Source organism: Castor canadensis, chromosome 16 (assembly GCF_047511655.1).
Source record: "Castor canadensis chromosome 16, mCasCan1.hap1v2, whole genome shotgun sequence".
In the NCBI taxonomy this organism is placed as follows: Eukaryota; Metazoa; Chordata; class Mammalia; order Rodentia; family Castoridae; genus Castor; species Castor canadensis.
The window spans coordinates 80,253,775-80,275,109 of NC_133401.1; positions in this window are offsets into that span (position 1 = coordinate 80,253,775).

Consider the following 21,335-nt stretch of genomic DNA (forward strand, 5'->3'; position numbering starts at 1 on the left):
CATTTATTAACTTATATAGTGTTTTCTTACAAGTACCGTTTGTTAGCGAATGCATAAAGGACAAAAATAAAATATATTTTTTGCAATTTCTGGTTTTTCTAGCCCTAGTGCTTAATGACAGTTGTTCAAATAAGATGTACAACAATAGAGTAGCAGATAACTGAACTCAGTTATAAGCAGTCATGAGCTGCATAATGATTTTGAGTCAGCAATGGACCAAATGTCAGGTATCAGTCCCATGAGATTATAACAAAGCCAGTAAGTGACCATGATAATGTCATCTTGTAATGTGAGATACCTGTGTTTGTGACAAGACTGGGCTAAACAGACCTACTGCATTGCCAGTCTTTAAAGATTCGGGGTAGTTCATGTACAGATGCTTGCTCATGAAAAACAAGAATCGTGTTACTGGATTATGTGCTTAATATACTATATTTTTAATCATTATTGTGCAGTACCATCATTCTACTTACAAAACCAAGTTTAATATAGAACATTCCTCTATGTTGCACTGATAATAACCTCATGCAATTTCACTCTCTGGTGTTCACACAGTGACAAAATTGCTTAACAACGCATGCTTCAGAATGTATCCCTGTCATTAGCAACTTCTATACTTTTGTGCTGTAATTTATGGATGAGTGAAGTAAGTTAATAAGTTAAAGCAAATCCACAGAATAGTACAGGTATGATCACGATCTTTGTCCCTACCCTTTCTGCCTTTGTGCTACCGAAATAAGCATTCATTGCAATTGATTTAGGGACTGTGTTATTTCCATCTGCAGCTATGAGTGAGATGTTCACAAGGATGCAATGAATTGATCTTGGATTATAAAGGGGAAAGAAGGCTTGTGCTGCCTTAGCACATAATGGAGGTTTTATTAATATTCTGAGACGCTCTGTGCCATGTATAAATGGAAATCTCTCATCGTAGCATTCTTTCAGGGTTCTAAATGTTGCCGCCACTGAGGTCATGCCATGATGTTTAGCATAGTTTGTGAAACTGTAATAGCTTGGCTTTTTTGACAGATTTTTCATTTAAATATTTGGCTCCACTTACATAGGAGGTTGCCATCATTTGTAAGCTTCCCTCCTTCTCATCCTGTAATCTCTGCAGGATGAAAAATGTTGTGATGCTATGGAAATTATTCTAGCACAGATGCATTTAGATTGTGGAAATTGCTTTGGGTTGTTTAAAGCAGGACGTTTTTTGATTGTTTCCACGATGATTGGATGGTTCATTAACCCCTTTATTGTTGACATCCTATGGAGACTCGATATGTAGTCTTAATTATTTTAAAAGACAATTCTTTGTTATTTAGCTGGTGATTAAAAACACATTAAAAGATGGCACAGAAAGACTATTTTTGTTCATTACCAGATCTAAAAATCTAATCATGTAGTAAGAGACTAATTTTCACATAATTCTTAAAACAATAAGTATACTACTGTAGAAATTACTTGTGCTGCCTATATCAGTTAATTAACCAAACCACAAGAGAAAGAGTAAAAAAGTGATTATTTTCTATTAATCAAATGGAAAAGTCAAGAGTAGACACCTCTAGCCTATCAGTGCTTTTAAGGAAATAATCTCAGGGTGAATTCATGAGATGAACCTAAAATATTTGAATATATGCAAAATAAAACAATTCACGGCAGAAAAATAATTTACTGAAAGCATGTGAAGTCATCTTAAAAGATAAAAGCAAAATGGCTGCTTCCTCCAAATTATAGAATTTTGGAAAGAAATGTGAGGACAGAAATACTATGTACAAAGTATAACATATCACACTGAATCATTTTTTGAGTAAAACATCTTTATGCGGTGGCATGCAAACATTTATCTCATAGTGTCTACTTACTGGAATCTGCCATTTCAAATGATCTTTCTAAACTTTAATAGAAAGGAAAATTTAAACAAATATGCATATATGTCAGCTTTGATTTCTTGTTCTTTTCGTGTTACTGGGGTTTGAACTGTGGTTTTGTGCTCATTGTGCAGGTATTGTACTACCTGAGCTACTCCTCCAGCCCTATTTGCTTTAGGTTATTTTCAAACAGGATCTCACTCTTCTGCCAAGGCAGGCCTGGAACTGTGATCCTCTTACCTATGCCTCCGCATAGCTAGAACTAGAGATGTGAACCACAATGCCCAGCTTATTGGTTGCGATGGAATCTCACTAACATTTTGCTCAGGTTGGCCTTGAACTAGGGTCCTTCCAATCATCACTTCCCCAGTAGCTGGGAAAACAGGCATGAGCCACGACTCTCAATTCAGTTAGAACAGCTTTTAAAATGAGAAATACATGCATATATGTATATATGATGCTAACATATGTATGCATATATAATATATGTATATTCCTACCACCATAAATTTTTACTTAATAACAACAATATCCTGTGAGTAGGTTCTTCAGCTGAAAAATCCCCCCTATATTTACCATTTGTGAGGGACAGGACCAAGTAGCTTTTCATATATCATCATTTTAACCTTTAGACAAACCCTAGGTCAATACTGTATTATGTCCCTAATGTAGATGAAGAAACTGAGACTTAGTGAGATTCAGACCAACAGCTGGTAGATGAGTACTCCACTCAGTCTCTGTTGAATTGCAAAATTATAAGCCAACTACAATTCAACACTGCTTGGCTACCAATCTCCACACTACCTTTAGAAGTCTGGAAGAGGGAAGAAAGTAAAAATACATTTTTTAAAACTATCAAGCAGAAATCATACTGATTTTACTCTTATAAAGACCTTAGAATCCTTTGTAGTCTTGAGAAAAATATTCCTACGTTACTTGGACTCTCTGATGTGTTTGACTAATAATAAGTCATTATGAAGCACAGTGATGGAGGCTCTGTGGCAGAGTTTGACATTGGCTGTTGTGTGGGCAGAAACATGATTCTGATTTATGCTAATTTATGTTATATTCCTTCATCCTATAAAGTCACACATGCTCTTGAATTCTTAGCCAGGAAAGGGAAATATTTAAGTTTACAAAACTTTATGCACTGTTCTCTTTACTATGTGTGGCATATTCACATGCGGACAAGCCAAAGGCTCCCTACAACTGAGATGTTACTTTCATTATTTAACCATTTAAAGGCAGCTCTTGTGGGTTTTTTTTTATCTCTCACATCTGAGCAATATCTAATTTTAATTTTAATTGAAATCATGTAAAACAACTGGCTTCTGTTAGCGCTCAATTGGATTTCATATAAAAATAACAATCCTCATCAATAAACTGACCAGATGGCAACTTGAATATAGAGAGGAGATAAATGGCTATCTAAAAGGAGGGGTGCCCCACATAATGAGGGTCACTTAAGAGGTATGCCTGTGATTTGTTCTGATGAATAATAAATTCATGTAAGTTACCCCATAATCATGATGCATGAGTTTTCACTATAATATCCTGGAGGATTCATCTTACATGATGGAACACAGCTACCCTTTGAAAGCAAAGACTTTAATCTATCATATTGAAGGACTGAATATTTTAAAGAAATAGCAAAGTTTGCAGTGAGGAGAGCTTTACATTTTGAGTGGTTTCTTTTTGGTTTTTGGATGGTAGTGGGGATTGAACTCAGGGTATCACACTTCCTAGACCTCTACCACTTGAACCACACCCCAACCCAAGAGCCTTTCATTTTGATTTTTTTTGTCATCAAGGCAATTTTCTAAACCCAACTAATCATACCACAATAGTGAATGAAAATCCCCCTCTTCCTATCAGCAATTTTATCACAGCCTCTTTTTGTACTGTAAGGGAAGCTCTTTGCCATAGAAGCAAACAAGACAACACGACATTCACTTCTGCCTTTGATGTCCACCTATACCAAGGTCATAAAATTATAGCACTGTTTTCCTGAATATACAAGGAACATAGAATTCATACATACATGCACTATGGATTTGGATTTATTTTAGACATTATTTCAAAACATAATTTTTAATAAATAATGTAAGATAAGCAAAAATTGAAAATATAATAGATACTACAGAGGAGCCTATTGTTTGAAGTTATCTGAATTACAAGACCATTTTGCAGCTATTTTCTATAAAGAAAAGAAGAAAAATTTCATTTGGATTAAGTCAGAATTGAAGCAAGCAATGTGCTGAGAGAAGAAATTAAAGACCAGATAAAGACATTACTTATCAGTTGGGTGTGGTGGCTCACATCTGTAATCCTAACTATTTGAGAGGGATAGATCAGAAGGATCACAGTTTGAGGCCAGGCCTGGCAAAAGTTAGCAAGAATCCATCCCCAAAATTACCAGAGCAAAATGGACTGGAGGTGTGGCTCAAGCAATAGAGTGCCTGCTTTGCAAGCATGAAAACCTGAGTTGAAATCCCAGTCACCACCATTCCCCCCACAAAAAAAGACAATGCTTATCTTAGAGAAAACTCAAGAATGTGTTTATCTTTCAGATATGTGAAAAGGTAAACGTGACAGTCACGTGATTTTTCCTTTTAGTAAAAAGAGGAATAGAGGCATGGTACAAGTGATAGAGTATCTGCCTACCAGGCAGGAAGCCCTGAGTGCAAACACAAGTACTACCAAAAAATAATCAGTTAAGACAGAGGTAAAAACAATGTATAATAAGATGGAAAAAAATCCCAACTCGGACAGCTAAATTGGAAGAAAGTCTTACCTAACAGAAAGTGAGATGGGGAATTGGTAATCACCCTGTGACTTGGATTGTGCCAAATATAATATTGTGAAGATAATTGTAATCACATGACAACTCCTCTGCACAGTAAGAGACATGGCATAGAAAATGTCTCTTAGCTCAGAGAAAATGGCTTCAAGCAGACACAGCAAGTTTCCAATTTAAGTCTTAAAGAGAAGAAAGAAAAAGCTTACTGAAAGAAAGAAAAAGTGCTGTTTCTTTACTCAAATACAAATCACTAAGTTTATGATATTTTCTTTTCAATTATAATTCTTTAGAGATGGACAGAAATTAAACAATAATATCATAGTCCATATTACAGAACCATAAGATCCTGGTTTTCACTTAGTATTATTATTTTGTTAACTTTAATAACAAAACAGAAACAGATACAGAAATACTAATTCATTGTTGTTATTATGAGTTTTTTGTTGTTATTGTGTTTTTGTTTATTGATACAGGTCTCCTTGTGTAGCCCACACTGGCTTGAATTCCAGTTCTTCCTGCATTAGCCTCCCAAGTGCTGAGGTTACAGTTGTGTAACACCATGCCTGGCTACTAACTTATTATTATTTTTATAGTACATTTATGGGATGCAATGTGATAATTTGATACATGGATATAATGGGTAATGATTAAATCAGAGCAGTTAGCAAAAATAACATTTTTATACTGCTTACTGAATTACTTCTTAATAATTTTTATTCTGCTTATCTTGGTCAGACATGCACCCTGGCCAGGATATAGAATTTTTCCAGTCTTCTCCAAAGCCCCTCATTGTATCTGCTAACAAAAGCAACTACTTCTTGACCTTTACTCCAATTACTTTTTGCATTTGTTATTTTATTCAAGTACATATCTTTCTGTTAGTATGTAGTCATGCCCCATTTTTAAAAGACAGATTTCTCTTTCCAAATTTCTTTTTTAATTGTACAGATTTCACTTCTGTCCTCTTTTTCTCTTTTTCAATATATCTCTTCAAGAAAGCAACCATTTGATTTCTTTTCTGTGATGTTACCCACAAACATGATTTCAATACTGATACTGTAATACTGATGTTATAACTACCAGTAAGATAACTGAACACGAGCTGTGTGTTTTCCCATATGCACACTGTCAGTGCATATAATCATTGTATGTTACATTCACTCATTATTTTCCACTAGTCTGAACTAGGATATCTTCCAGTCTTAGCAATTGTCTGAAGTATCTTCTGGAACAAATACCTGAGGACGTGGTCATGAAATCTAAAACTCCTGACTTCTTGAATGTTGCTAACAGACATCTTTGCCCTTTATTTTTGAAAGTTGGTTTTATGTAAAAATTCTGTAAAATTTTTTCCTTTTTACATTTTTTCCTTAGACAGTTGCTCCATTTTCTGTCATAAAATGTTGCTGCTGGATGTCTTATGACCATCTAATTGATATTTGCTCTTTTTGCCTAGGTTCAGTTAAGTTTTCATTTTTTAAAATTTTTTTTCAGAATTTACTAATTTTATTAGAAATATATAGTGAAAATGGATCATACCAAAATCAACAGGGCCATGATGTGCCCTTATAAGATATAGTTTCATTTATTGCTTAAAATCCATGAACGTTTTTCTTGAATTGCAATTTTTAATGTTGCATTTTCTGGTTTTTTTTGTTGTTGTTGTTCATTTGTTTTTGTTGTACTGGGGTATGAATTCAGAACTTAATGCTTGCAAGGCAGATGCTCTTGATACTGTTTGAGCCATGACTCAAGTCCTTCAACTATAATTTTTAGTTTACAGTCTGTCTACTGGCTCTGGTTTTATTCAGTGATTCCTATTACTGTGTTAAAACTTTTCAGTCTTCTCCAACATTTGTCATTTTTCTCAAATAGTTTTTGCCTCTTTATTAATTCCACTTCAATTTCTACACTTTTCCTCCTTTGGAGTTTCAATGTTGTAGGCATCATCTGCTTTTAATTTTACTTCTGTCCTCTGTTTTTGTCTTTATCTCTGAAATGTACTTTTTTTTCATTTATTTGTAATTCTTTCTATAATTCTGCCATAACATTTCAGAGGCTTTCTAATGATCATTTAGGTAATTATTTAATGTTTTATGGTATTTCCTCATTTTGAAGGAGGTTCAAGTTATTTTGTGGATTTGCATGTTCTATGTTTGTGTTATTCTACAGAAAATTATCTTTTTCCCTTATAATAATTTTATATTATGTGTGATCTTCATGCTTTTCTATCACTTATTTTTAATTAAAGTTAGATCTTGGAACTTTTGAAGGGATGAATCAGTTTAGTTTTCTGTTTTTCACAGAGTTTCCTTTTCTGTTTTTGTGAAGGGTTCAAAATTGGGCCACTCCCATTCTTCAATTTTTATAGGCCCTTTATCCTTCTCCAATTTTATCTACCTTCTCTTTTTTGCCATATAATTTGCTCTCCTGCTTTGGAATTTTGATAGTTCTATCTGTTGTTTGTTCTCACTGTCCTGTAAAGAAACCCTGGCTCATGAACTTGCAGAATGGACCTCAGACTCCTTCCCAAGGCTCTTGGATTAGCTCAAGGAGACTTCCACAGAGAACCTCTGTCTACTTCCAGTTCCTCCCAGGCTCAGATTCCTGATTCTCCACACTGCTTTCCTCTGCTTTCTATAGCAATTGTTGGTATTATTCTGATTCTCTTGATTTTCCTGTTTACTTAGTATATTGTAAGTGCTGTCTATGGCTTTGGGATTTACTTTTGGTGTCTTTATCTGATTTTAAATAGAGATTGTGGGAGATTCAGATTCCCCAAGTCTTCTCAGTAACATTAACACTATTAGTGAAAGTACATAGTCCTAATTATTTTTAATAGTATTTGCTAGGTATCTTGATAAGCATTTAATTCTATAAGAACATTATTGGGCACTATTATCACTGTTATTTTACAGATGATTGTAGAGAAAAGGAAAATCAGTTACCCAATACCTCCATGTAGTGAGTGGAAGAGCCAAGACTTAAAATACCAGCTTCATTAATGTTTGCAAGCCCATATTTCACAGTGTGTGACAATACATATTTAAATCTAAAAGAACTTCATTTTTTTTTTGTACTTTTGTTTTAAACAAATGAGAATTCAGAGTCTCATAAAATTCGTGGGTAGAGCTGATGGCTCAATATATGATTATGGAGTGTTGTTTTTTTCTACCTCTATGATACTAATTCAATTGTATGAGAAATTGTTAGGATGACATTTGTAAGAGCTACAGAGCATTTTATTTTTTCCCAACTTCACAAAGCTTACTCTTCTGTTGTTTTTGTGTAGAATTCAGTAATATCTTTCATTAGGAGGATTTTGGTTATTTTTGCATTATGATTTTAAAAGACAGAAAAGTTAAGAAGTAGTTTATTATAAAGTATAACCAGCCAAAATACTAAATTTCTAATTGTTTTAGCATTATAGGACTGTCACAAAGAAGACATTAATCAAAATGCTAAAATATCCTTCCCTCATAAGTTTAGGTCATGACAACAGACCATAATAAAAGGGAAAGAAGAAAACTCTTCCTATAGATCTTGCCTGCTAGCCTTACTTTTTGGCATTTTGTAGGTTACATCATCATTGTCCATGCCATAGATATAGACATAGATCCTTCAACTACCCTCTTACATACTAGTTTTATTTCAAAGATAAAAGAAATCTGTTTTCCCCACCTTTTCTCATCTTGACCCTTGACCAAAATGGTTATAAATTGATCAAAGTCAAAATTCTCTAGACCTTTGCAACAAAGTGATTAGCTGGGAATAAAAGAAATCCCAGTAAAATCCTTATGAAAAGGTAGAAATGTTTGATTTGGAGAAAAAGTATCATTTCTATAGTTAATGAATTGGGATGAGGACATATTCAAGTGTTTTCTACTTTTAATCCTTTTGAATATTTTGTCTTCATTAGATTGGTATCCATTCTATAGCAACCTACTTCTGACACTTGAACTCTTTAATCATTCTCCACAGAATACATGACATTCTGATATGTCCAGTCTAATATTACCTTTGAAAGTATCCTAAAACCTGATGATCTTCTACTTAAATGTTAATTATTCTTTAATACTTCTGCTAACTTGCAGAATTAATAAACCTTTCATAGATAGCTCCTGTCATTGGCTTAGTGTTTTGCTTTTTTCCCCATGAACACCATTTTGTGTAAGATGACATACTTTGTTAATGAAAGTCCTACCATGTGATATGGCAAATAGCAAAATATCTGAAAGTAGAATTGTTCCAGAAATTTTGGGGTCCATAACTACTTTAGGCAAATATTTCAATGAGTCTTGCTAGTACCAGATTTATATTTACTTATAGAAAAATTCAATGAAGATTGTAGAACCAATGAGCCAGGAACTCTCATTTCAGGTTATTTTCAGACCAACAGCCTTACCTGTTGCTGTGATCTGAATGTTTGTGCTTGAGCTCCAACTCATATGTTAAAATCTTAATGCCTAAAGTGATGCTAGGAGGTGAGGTGTTTGGAAGTGATTTGGTCATCCATCACGAATGGGATGAGCGCCTTTACAAAGAGAGCTCAGGGAGGTCTTTCCCTTTTTGCCACATGAGGACGTAGCCAAAGGAACCATCTATGAGCTAGTAGGCCCCCATCACACACTGAATCTGCCTGTGTCTTTATCTTGGATTATGGACTTCCCAGGCTCCAGAACTATAAAAAAATATAATAATACATCTCTATTGTTTATAAACCATCTTTTTTGCTACAACAGCCCCAATGTACTAAGATGATGCTTCAAATAACTCCTGTAAGTCTCAGATCCATTTGTAGTCCATATGAGAACCATGGGTACAAATCCTTACACCAGGGTAACTAGTCTTTATCAGAAGTAGAAGCCTTAAATTCATGTTTCTTGATGAAATGTGACATTCTTTTTTTTTTCTTGCTCTTTTTTTTTGTTTTGTTTTTTTTTCATTTTTCTTTTATTATTTGTATGTGCATACAAGGATTGGTTCATTTCTCCCCACTGCCCCCACCCCCTCCCTTACCACCCACTCCGCCCCCTCCCTCTCCCTGCCCTCAATACCCAGCAGAAACTATTTTGCCCTTATTTCTAATTTTGCTGTAGAGAGAGTATAAGCAATAATAGGAAGGAACAAGAGTTTTTGCTGGTTGAGATAAGGATAGCTATACAGGGCATTGACTCACATTGATTTCCTGTGCGTGGGTGTTACCTTCTAGGTTAATTCTTTTTTTTTTTTTTTTTTTTTTGGTTTTACCCAATGTTCTTACACAAGGGCTTTTATTTATTTATTTATTTATTTATTTATTTTTCATTTTTCTTTTATTATTCATATGTGCATACAAGGCTTGGTTTATTTCTCCCCCCTGCCCCCACCCCCTCCCTTACCACCCACTCCACCCCCTCCCGCTCCCCCCCTCAATACCCAGCAGAAACTATTTTGCCCTTATCTCTAATTTTGTTGTAGAGAGAGTATAAGCAATAATAGGAAGGAACAAGGGATTTTGCTGGTTGAGATAAAGATAGCTATACAGGGCATTGACTCACATTGATTTCCTGTGCGTGGGTGTTACCTTCTAGGTTAATTCTTTTTGATCTAACCTTTTCTCTAGTTCCTGGTCCCCTTTTCCTATTGGCCTCAGTTGCTTTAAGGTATCTGCTTTAGTTTCTCTGCATTAAGGGCAACAAATGCTAGCTAGTTTTTTAGGTGTCTTACCTATCCTCACCCCTCCCTTGTGTGTTCTCGCTTTATCATGTGATCAAAGTCCAATCCCCTTGTTGTGTTTGCCCTTGATCTAATGTCCACATATGAGGGAGAACATACGATTTTTGGTTTTTTGAGCCAGGCTAACCTCACTCAGAATGATGTTCTCCAATTCCATCCATTTACCAGCGAATGATAACATTTCGTTCTTCTTCATGGCTGCATAAAATTCCATTGTGTATAGATACCACATTTTCTTAATCCATTCGTCAGTGCTGGGGCATCTTGGCTGTTTCCATAACTTGGCTATTGTGAATAGTGCTGCAATAAACATGGGTGTGCAGGTGCCTCTGGAGTAACCTGAGTCACAGTCTTTTGGGTATATCCCCAAGAGTGGTATTGCTGGATCAAATGGTAGATCGATGTCCAGCTTTTTAAGTAGCCTCCAAATTTTTTTCCAGAGTGGTTGTACTAGTCTACATTCCCACCAACAGTGTAAGAGGGTTCCTTTTTCCCCGCATCCTCGCCAACACCTGTTGTTGGTGGTGTTGCTGATGATGGCTATTCTAACGGGGGTGAGGTGAAATCTTAGCGTGGTTTTAATTTGCATTTCCTTTATTGGTAGAGATGGTGAGCATTTTTTCATGTGTTTTCTGGCCATTTGAAGTTCTTCTTTTGAGAAAGTTCTGTTTATTTCACATGCCCATTTCTTTATTGGTTCATTAGTTTTGGGAGAATTTAGTTTTTTAAATTCCCTGTATATTCTGGTTATCAGTCCTTTGTCTGATGTATAGTTGGCAAATATTTTCTCCCACTCTGTGGGTGTTCTCTTCAGTTTAGAGACCATTTCTTTTGATGAACAGAAGCTTTTTAGTTTTATGAAGTCCCATTTATCTATGCTATCTCTTAGTTGCTGTGCTGCTGAGGTTTCATTGAGAAAGTTCTTACCTATACCTACTAACTCCAGAGTATTTCCTACTCTTTCTTGTATCCACTTAAGAGTTTGGGGTCTGATATTAAGATCCTTGATCTATTTTGAGTTAATCTTGGTATAGGGTGATATACATGGATCTAGTTTCAGTTTTTTGCAGACTGCTAACCAGTTTTCCCAGCAGTTTTTGTTGAAGAGGCTGCTATTTCTCCATCGTATATTTTTAGCTCCTTTGTCAAAGATAAGTTGCTTATAGTTGTGTGGCTTCATATCTGGATCTTCTATTCTGTTCCACTGGTCTTCATGTCTGTTTTTGTGCCAGCACCATGCTGTTTTTATTGTTATTGCTTTGTAATATAGTTTGAAGTCAGGTATCGTGATACCTCCTGCATTGTTCTTTTGACTGAGTATTGCCTTGGCTCTTCATGGCCTCTTGTGTTTCCATATAAATTTAACAGTAGATTTTTCAATCTCTTTAATGAATGTCATTGGAATTTTGATGGGAATTGCATTAAACATGTAGATTACTTTGGGGAGTATCGACATTTTTACTATGTTGATTCTACCAATCCATGAGCATGGGAGATCTCTCCACTTTCTATAGTCTTCCTCAATCTCTTTCTTCAGAAGTGTATAGTTTTCCTTGTAGAGGTCTTTCACATCTTTTGTTAGGTTTACACCTAGGTATTTGATTTTTTTTGAGGCTATTGTAAATGGAATTGTTTTCATACATTCTTTTTCAGTTTGCTCATTGTTAGTGTATAGAAATGCTAATGATTTTTCTATGTTGATTTTATATCCTGCTACCTTGCTATAGCTATTGATGATGTCTAGAAGCTTCTGAGTAGAGTTTTTTGGGTCTTTAAGGTATAGGATCATGTTGTCTGCAAATAGGGATATTTTGACAGTTTCTTTCCCTATTTGTATTCCTTTTATTCCTTCTTCTTGCCTAATTGCTCTGGCTAGGAATTCCAGTACTATGTTGAATAGGAGTGGAGATAGTGGGCATCCTTGTCTGGTTCCTGATTTTAGAGGGAATGGTTTCAGTTTTTCTCCGTTAAGTATAATGCTGGCTGTAGGTTTGTCATATATAGCTTTTATAATGTTGAGGAACTTTCCTTCTATTCCTAGTTTTCTTAGAGCTTTTATCATGAAATGATGTTGGATCTTATCAAAGGCTTTTTCTGCATCTATTGAGATGATCAAGTGGTTTTTGTCTTTGCTTCTGTTAATGTGGTTTATTACATTTATTGATTTTCATATGTTGAACCACCCCTGCATCCTGGGATGAAGCCTACTTGGTTGCGGTGAATAATCTTTTTGATGTGTTGCTGAATTCAGTTTGCCATTATTTTGTTGAAGATTTTTGCATCAATGTTCATTAAGGAGATTGGCCTATAGTTCTCCTTTTTGGAGGTGTCTTTGCCTCGTTTTGGGATAAGTGTAATACTGGCTTCATAAAATGTGTTCAGCAGTTTTCCTTCTCTTTCTATTTCATGGAACAGTTTAAGGAGGGTTGGTATCAGTTCTTCTTTAAAGGTCTGATAGAATTCAGCAGAGAATCCATCAGGTCCTGGACTTTTCTTTTTGGGGAGACTCTTGATTGCTGCTTCAATTTCATTTTGTGTTATAGGTCTATTCAGGTGATTAATTTCCTCTTGGTTCAGTTTTGGATGATCATATGTATCTAGAAATTTGTCCATTTCTTTTAGATTTTCAAATTTATTTGAATATAGGTTCTCAAAATAGTCTCTGATAATTTCCTGGACTTCCACGGTGTTTGTTGTTATCTCCCCTTTTGCATTCCTAATTCTACTAATTTGGGTTTTTTCTCTCCTCATTTTAGTCAGGTTGCCAGGGGTCTATCGATCTTGTTTATTTTTTCAAAGAACCAACTTTTTGTTTCATTAATTCTTTGTATGGTTTTTTTGGTTTCTATTTCGTTGATTTCAGCTGTTATTTTTATTATTTCTCTCCTTCTATTTGTTTTGGGATTTGCTTGTTCTTGTTTTTCTAGGAGTTTGAGATATATCATTAGGTCATCGATTTGGGATCTTTCAATCTTTTTAATATATGCATTCATGGCTATAAACTTTCCTCTCAAGACTGCCTTAGCTGTGTCCCATAGGTTCCGGTAGGTTGTGTTTTCATTTTCATTGACTTCCAGGAACTTTTTAATTTCCTCTTTTATTGCATCGATGATCCACTCTTCATTAAGTAATGAGTTATTTAGTTTCCAGCTGTTTGCATGTTTTTTTGTCTTTACTTTTGTTGTTGAGTTCTACTTTTACTGCATTGTGGTCAGATAGTATGCATGGTATTATTTCTATTTTCTTATATTTGCTGAGGCTTGCTTTGTGCCCTAGGATATGATCTATTTTGGAGAAGGTTCCATGGGCTGCTGAGAAGAATGTATATTGTGTAGAGGTTGGATGAAATGTTCTGTAGATATCTACTAGGTCCACTTGATCTATTGCATATTTTAGATCTTGGATTTCTTTATTGAGTTTTTGTTTGGATGACCTATCTATTGATGATAATGGAGTGTTAAAGTCTCCCACAACCACTGTGTTGGCGTTTGTATATGCTTTTAGGTCTTTCAGGGTATGTTTGATGAAATTGGGTGCGTTGACATTGGGTGCATACAGATTGATGATTATTATTTCCTTTTGGTCTATTTCCCCTTTTATTAGTATGGAATGTCCTTCTTTATCTCGTTTGATCAATGTAGGTTTGAAGTCTACTTTGTCAGAGATAAGTATTGCTACTCCTGCTTGTTTTCGGGGGCCATTGGCTTGGTAAATCTTCTTCCAGCCTTTCATCCTAAGCATATGCTTATTTCTGTCGGTGAGATGAGTCTCCTGTAAGTAACAAATTGTTGGATCTTCTTTTTTAATCCATTTTGTCAAACGGTGTCTTTTGATGGGTGAATTAAGTCCATTAACATTAAGTGTTAGTACTGATAGGTATGTGGTGATTCCTGCCATTTAGTTGTCTTAGTTGTTTGAAGGTTTGATTGTGTGTACCTAACTTGATGTTACTCTCTACTGTCTTGCTTTTTCTTATCCTGTGGTTTGGTGCTGCCTGCCTTTTCATGGTTAAGTTGGGTGTCACTTTCTGTGTGCAGAATCCCTTGCAGAATCTTTTGTAATGGTGGCTTTGTGGTCACATATTGTTTTAGTTTCTGCTTATCATGGAAGACTTTTATTGCTCCATCTATTTTGAATGATAGCTTTGCTGGGTAGAGTATCCTGGGGTTGAAGTTATTTTTCATTCAGTGCCCGGAAGATCTCACACCACGCTCTTCTTGCTTTTAATGTTTCTGTTGAGAAGTCTGCTGTGATTTTGATGGGTTTACCTTTGTATGTTACTTGTTTTTTCTCTCTTACAGACTTCAATATTCTTTCCTTAGTTTCTGAACTTGTTGTTTTAATGATGATATGTCGTGGAGTAGTTCTATTTTGATCTGGTCTGTTTGGTGTCCTGGAGGCCTCTTGCATTTGTATGGGAATATCTTTCTTTAGATTTGGGAAATTTTCTGTTATTATTTTGTTGAATATATTACGCATTCCCTTCGCTTGCACCTCTTCTCCTTCTTCGATGCCCATGATTCTCAAGTTTGGTCTTTATATGGAGTCAGTGAGTTCTTGCATTTTCTTTTCACAGGTCTTGAGTTGTTTAATTAATAGTTCTTCAGTTTTTCCTTTAATTACCATTTCATCTTCAAGTTCTGAGATTCTGTCTTCTGTTTGTTCTATTCTGCTGGATTGGCCTTCCGTTTTATTTTGCAGTTCTGTTTCGTTCTTTTTTCTGAGGTTTTCCATATCCTGGCTGTTTTCTTCTTTATTGTTGTCTATTTTTGTCCTGAGTTCATTTATCCATTTATTCATTGTGTTCTCTCTTTCACTTTGGTGTTTATACAGTGCTTCTATGGTTTCCTTTATTTCTTCTTTTGCTTTTTCAAATTCTCTATTTTTATTGTCTTGGAATTTCTTGAGTGTCTCCTGTACATTTTGGTTGACCCTATCCAGTATCATCTCTATAAAATTCTCATTGAGTACTTGTAGTATGTCTTCTTTTAAATTATTCTTGTGGGCTTCATTGGGTCCTTTGGCATAGTTTGTCTTCATTTTGTTGGAGTCTGGATCTGAGTTTCTGTTCTCTTTATTCCCCTCTGGTTCCTGTACTAATTTTTTGCTGTGGGGAAACTGGTTTCCCTGTTTTTTCTGTCTTCCCATCATTGTCCTTGGTGTTGTTACTTTCCCTGTACTGTGTGTAATTAAGTATTTTCTTGCTTGTAATAATAACAATGGTAATATTTAGGATGGAAGAGTGAGCTGAGATGGAAAGCAAGAAGTTAAAGAAAAGGGGAAAACAAATATACAGACAAGAGGGAGAAAGCAGAACAAGGTATCAGACAAGAGAGTTTCAAAGGTATAAACAGGGAGTGTTAGTGTACTAATCGACAGTAAGCTGAACAGACATTAGAGAGACAGAGAGAGGATTGAAAATCAAAGATTAAAAAAAGTAAAAAATAAGTAAATGAAAGTAATATCTCTATATAAAAATGAATTAAAATAAAATGGAAAATAGAAAATTAAAAAAAAAAAAAAACCAAAAAACTTCCAAGTTTATATGCAATGCAGTTTCAGTCTTAATAATTTGGGTGTCCGTCTCAATCTCCAGTCCTGGAGTTGGTGCCTCAGATGTTGTTCTGTAGTTGTCTCATCAAAGGGTATGCATAAAGTAGAACAAAACTACACACTCACACACACACACACACACACACACACACACACACACAAAAAGCCCCACCAAGTGTTCCCAGTTCAAATGCAATACAGTTTCAGTAAGTTTTTCGGCTTGCAGGTGTAATTCGGTTGTTCGAAATGTGACATTCTTAACTAGTAGATTTTGGTACTTTCTATGTTGACTAATCTTCATGAGGAATTTTTTTTTTCCTGCAGTGCTAAGATTTGAAATCTGGTTTCACACTTGCTAGGCAGGTGCTCTACCATGGGAGCCATTCCTCTGGTTATTTCGAACATACAGTCTCTTGTTTTGGTCAGGTTGGCCTGGGCCACTGTCCTCTTTTATGCTTTCCACTATAGCTGAGATGACAGATATGTAGCACTGTGTCCAGATTTTTTCCCTTGAGATGAGATCCTGCAAACTTTTTGGGTATGACTGCCCTGGAACCAAGATCCTTCCAAAGTTAGCCTCCCAAATAGCTAGTATTATAGGCTTGAGCTACTGGCTCATATTGTCTTTTGTAATAGTATCATTACATGTGTGTAACAGAAAGTTGAAAACAAAATAATATTAAGCTTATTTTCTATGCCATGTTAGCCTCTGTGTGGGTGACATTATTCAATTCCAAGTCATTGTGCTTCTTAGAGAAGCTGATTTGATTACATCTTATATTTCATGAGGGATCTGATAATATAATGAGCCAAGATAATTTTTTTTAGTAGAACATCTGATTTTTCACTTTTTTTTAACTTTTAAGTAAAATGACATGCAAATTGAGGTTTTACTTTCCCTTTGGTTGCTCTCCAGCCATAGTTCTGTTTATTTATCCATTGTCATTTATTCAACCAATATTTGTAAGTATTGCTCTCATTTCTGAAACTGTCAGTACAATAATGAGCTTTTATAAACACAGTTTCATTCCTCTTGGCCTTGGTGTTAAACTAGCAGAAATCAATGTTACATTTCTTTATTTTGTGATGACCTGATTTAAATTATGTTTTTAGAGCGTCCAAATTGGTGATTCCAAGCCCAAGGAGAGTTTAAGAATATTTTGGTCTACTTAGGAAGATCAAGAAATTGATAAAATTAAGGAATATTCAGGAATTAATTAGGAAAAGATGAGAGAAAACACAATTCCAGGAGGAAAACCCAACGTTTCTCAAAAATCTTTGGAAATCTATGGACTTGATTGGGTTCAGTTTTGGACTTGTGATGCCATGAGGATATCCAAAAAGGCTTCAAGGAGCTAGTGGAATGTGTGAATGTAAGGTATGGAGGAACCTTGATAATTAAGACACGGTGCAAGTGAAATTCTTAAGAAGGAAATGTAGCGTGAAAGAGGAAATGAATTAGACTACAGCTATGAGAAATGATGACTTTACTGTCTGGCAGAAGCAGTTGAGAAGAGAGAGGAGACTGATAGGAGGACCATGAGGTCAATGCTTTGGGAAGGAGGAAAGAACTTCTTACCCCCACAAAATAATATTACTAAATTCTATGTGTTATTCCATCGATTGTGCTATAGAATGAGTTTGTTTATTTATTTTTATTTTTTACACAGTCCTAGGAATCTAACCTAGGGCTTTGTGCCTGCTAGGAAAGTGCTCTACCACTGAATCACACCCCTAACCTGTCATGCAATTTTGAAGTGTAATTATTTACAGGATTGCTAAAAAGATTCCCAAGTTTCATAATCCAAAGTGGCAGGGATAAAGCCACTGTGCAAATACAATTAGTAGAATTCATATTGCAGATTTTAATGTCACTCCTGTATTTGAAAACATTGCTATCATAAAACTGAAGTTAGTGTGGGTCTCCTGTTCCCAAACAGCATTCTCCTGACACCCCTTTCTTTGCTCTGCCTCTCCCATGGCTGGGCTCACATGCTGGCATGACTTATAGGATTTCGTTAGATCTTGGCTGTCTAGGCTCCACATGAGATGACAGGCAGCTGAATAATTGAAAATACATAAAACTTGTATACCGCCAGGACTTCTTTTTTATCATCTCGTCTGACACAATGACTCAGAAATATAGGACTATCAGTCTGTAGGATGGTAAGTGAAAAGTTGTCATGATTAAGGCTTCATGATAGACAAAACCAGGTACATGGGTCTGCATGTGATGAGCTCCCTTGCTGTGACGTGATAAGGAACACAATGAGGCAAAGAGGGGAGATTTGGCAAAAATGTTCTCAATATTAAAATATTTTTATAAGTACACCATAGATGAGATAATTGCTGGGAGCCTAAAAATATATGTTAGATGAATAAGAAGTAGTTCTTATTTTCCTATAAAATGAACATCAGAAACTAAGGTTATGTAACAATTGCTGTTATTAAAAATGGGATAACTTACTTTCTTGGTTGTAGTTTCAGCTAATTCCAACTCAATAACGTTTGTTTTATGAGAATGGAGACAATAAGTTGCACCTACATCAAACAATTTCCTTGTGGGAGCTTACATTTGCAGACATATCTTAAGAAAGTTAGGTGTGTTGGAATTAGTCCAAATGACAGCATTTATAGAAATTGCTTCATTGATTCAAACTTAATCATGAAAGTTATATCTTCAAGTTACACATTTTATTTACTATTAAAATCTTCAATTTCATCAATTTACGTGATAGGCACAGTCTTTCTCCCAGTCAAAATAAGAATGAGAGGGATAAAAATCCCACACTACACAGAAATTTAAACAATGGAAAACTTTCCAGAAGAAAATGATTAAAGTATGGATACAATTCTATTGACTCAAAGTTGCTATTTCTGAACATGAATTTGAATGAAATGAGCAGTCTTCAAAAAAGAGAAAACACAACCTCAATTATGTTGGATAATAAATAAAATTTTCTCTGTAACATATGGGCCAATTAATTGTACATCATTTCCCCAAATAGCCTCCTCAAATATTAAGTAAATATGAAAAATAGGTTGCAAGGCAAGAGAGGAACTCTTCAGAACATTATCCGCACTAATAGGGAACATGTTTTACAAACTCAAAGCATGTAGCCTACATTCATTTAAGATACAAATGACATCTCCTCGTTATTGTGTGCTTTTATTTTTTTAACATTCAGTCTGTTTCCACTGCATTGTTAGGGTCAGTAAATGCTTGGAGAATAAATGAAAATAAAAGAACAGTGCATTAATAATTTCTACTAAGATTAAATTATGCAGACTTTAGAAAACTGAATATTTATGTTAAACAGAACAGTCGTTTAGGCTCAAATGGCTAGCGTTATTCAGTGAAACCACATTGCTATTATTATTTTTTTTAATTTTCCCTTTACAATAAAGAGACATAAAGCCAACTGTTGATTGGAACATGGGCAGAGTGAGGTTGGAAGTTAAGATGCTCTGGATTGTTTGAAATTGGTTACTAGTGAGGAAGACAGCAACCATATTGTGGAAGGATGACAAGATGAAATAAGCTTCCTACACAATCAAAATCAGAAAGAAAATTGAAAAAGCAACAGGGAACAAAATGTTAGCCTTCTGTTAAAGGCTGAGAATGAATTTTAGGGTAGAAAGTAGCCTTTAGAAAAGGTCATCAAGGATTGAACCTGCTTATTGAGATGACACACATGTGTGCACACACATGAACAAACATAACACACAGATTATATACACATGTATTCAGTATATTCAGGTGAATGCATGTTAATAAACTAATAAGCTAATGTTGCATTGTGTGATGTAAGATTTTAGCAAAGGTGATAGAACTGACTCCAGCCATACCGTAATCAATTCACTATACTGACATCTTGCTTCTCTCATAAAATATGGGCACAGCATCTCCATTCAACTACACAGATGTCTTGTGTTACTTTCATGTATTGCTAGTCAGGTTAGGGATAGAAATCAAAGTAAAAGGAAGCAATGTGAGGGCTGCAAAACAAGAGACAAGATCAATCTTGACTTTCTTTTTAAGTCTAGAAAGAAAAAGAAGCCTTGATCAATCAACACGTATTTATTGAGTGAAAAAATCTCATTAAAATCTTAAGTGCTAATTTTGAGCTGAGTATATTTTTACATACATTCAATTAAACCGCTAAGCAAATGCATACTGTTTATGGACTCTTAGGGGCCAGTACAACATTAACCACAAAGTTCTTGGTATGTGACCTCATGCAACATGTTTTTGTATTATTTTGTTTTCTTGATAGAAGAGACCACTTTCTTTTATATCTATTATGAGCAGTTAAGTATTTTGACTTTTCTAAAAATGCTTTTTGGTATCATAGTTAAGAATGATAAATGAACTCTACAAATTCCAAAAGAAATTGAAAAGAAAATTAATTAAATTATTCTTCAGCCATTTTCTTTTTGTAGTTGTTACAAATCTGATTCACTTCAAGTTACTTTGGAAGCACTAGTAGCTTAGTGAAAGAGGAATTTATAAATTAGCAGATAATTTTATGGTTTGAGACAATTAAGTTTTCCAAGATGCTTAACATACATAAAACTGAAGATTTTGAAATGATATGGCTTGTTCTGTTTGGACTGTCACATTGCCAAAATTTGTAGGATTTTCTCAGGATATAGGCTAAAATAAATCATGGATTTAGTCCATTTTCAAACTTGAATTCATATGCTGGCTTAATTTGGGTTTTAAAACATTTGTAGTAGATTTAGAAAAAATTATAACCAATACGGAAGAAAAATTATGGTAAAAAAGCAAGGGGAAATTGCTTAGGAGGGGAAAAAAGGAGTGACAAGCATCAAGAAGTGACCATCAAAAATACCTCCATGTTAGCTGATATGATGAGTATATTGAGCTTCCAACAGAGTGCAATAGGACTGTGTTCCAGTTAGTGAGTTAAAACCTTTTCAAAATGTCAGACAGACTAACAAGGCTTCTCCATCTTTAATTCCACACTCTAACAAGGTTAATCTAGGAACAAAGCAACAGTGAGTGCTTTCACAATTAATGTTGTAAAATACATAAACCAACAGTTAATTAATCAGCCCTAAGGTCACTATATCCCTTGCAGAAAATTAGTAAGATTGATGGTAGAGAGAACAAGGGAGAGAGAGAGAGAGAGAGAGAGAGAGAGAGAGAGAGAGAGAGAGAGAGAGAGAGAGAGAGATGACAGGTCATGCTCTGTGAGTTTCAATTTTAACTAGCAAAGTCTGTCAGAATTTTATATCTAATCTACAGTAGACTATTTTTTTTTACAGCAGCAGAAATTTGAGTCGCATCAGGAACAATTACATTTTGAACACATTAGATAACTTGAGTGATTATGTCCTTTGCAGTTTTGCAGTTTTTAATTATGAGAAGG